Below are 1,169 nucleotides of genomic sequence, written 5' to 3'. Positions count from 1 at the left end.
AAAAAAATACTGCATGCTACACGATCTCAGAAAAATACAGTGGTAGCTATTCTGTTTTCAGACAATCTGATCTTCAAACCAAGAAGGACCAAATGAGATAAATAAGGTCACTACATACTGGTTCTGGGAAAAATTCACGGGGAAGACAAACAGTCATAAATATGCATGCACCAGATATGGGAGCATATAAGACAAATATATGTAGAAGACATATAAGACAAATTGTATTCATTTTTATATTTATTTATTTATTTTGTACTTTAGGGAGGGTTTGGCAGGGTGTTCAAGGTCTTACTGAAAGATCGGACTCCTAGTGATGGGCCTGCTTAAACCCTCCCAAGAGCGGGGATTAAAGGCAGGCACCACCACGCCCAGTGTCAGAGGCCATCTCAGAGTGCCCCAGAGGCGGGGCTGGCACTGGCAGGCCAGGGGATGGAACCAGCTTTCCTCCAGCTTTACTCCACTGAGCTATTTGGCAGCCCCAATAGTAGAGAGGATTTTTTTTTTTTGGCCGGCTCAGGCTGCCTTAAGGGTGGGTCTCTAAGGCAGGTGGAGATGTGGATCGAATGGTGGTGTCTTGTGCCTGATTGCTTTTCCATGCGCAGGCGCATAAACAACTGCGCTAGCCGGCAGCAAGACAAATTTTAAAGGACATGAGCAATCTAATAATCAAGGGAGAAGCGGCGTCAATGGCTGGAGCAGAGGCAGCAGCCGGATGAGCAGCTGAGGCGGTCGGGAGTGATGGTGCAGAAGGACGCTGACCTTGTGGAGGCCTTGCAGGAATTTGGACCTATCAGTTTAGTGGTGTTGATGCCCAAGAAGAGACAGGCACGCAGAGAATTCGAAGATGTGTTGGGGGCTTGCAGTGCCGTGAACTACGCAGCTGACAACTAGATCTACATTGCTGGTCATACAGCTTTTGTCAGTTACTCTAGCAGCCAGACTATTTCCTGCCCTGGGTACTCTGATGATTCCCGGAGTGTCAGCAGTCTGCTTCTCTTTACCATCCTGAGCCTCATCTACTCCATAACCACAGATGTTCTTTACACTGTCTGCAATCCTTGTGGCCCTGTCCAGAGAATTGTTACTTTCTGTAAGAAAGGAGTCTAGACCATGGTGAAAATTGACTCTGCAAAATGCCCAGTGAGTCAGAGCTTCACTCACTGGGG

At 47.5% G+C, this 1,169-nt stretch overlaps 1 pseudogene; it reads left to right on the top strand.

The window, feature by feature from the left end:
• Nucleotides 1-810: 810 nt before the first annotated feature.
• Nucleotides 811-1,169, top strand: part of LOC101575181 — an 85,996-nt pseudogene continuing 85,637 nt past the window's right edge.

Source organism: Octodon degus, unplaced genomic scaffold (assembly GCF_000260255.1).
Source record: "Octodon degus isolate 3935 unplaced genomic scaffold, OctDeg1.0 scaffold00379, whole genome shotgun sequence".
NCBI classification, from domain to species: Eukaryota; Metazoa; Chordata; class Mammalia; order Rodentia; family Octodontidae; genus Octodon; species Octodon degus.
The sequence above is the reverse complement of the archived record's forward strand: the minus strand, read 5'-3'. Positions and strand labels throughout refer to the sequence as shown.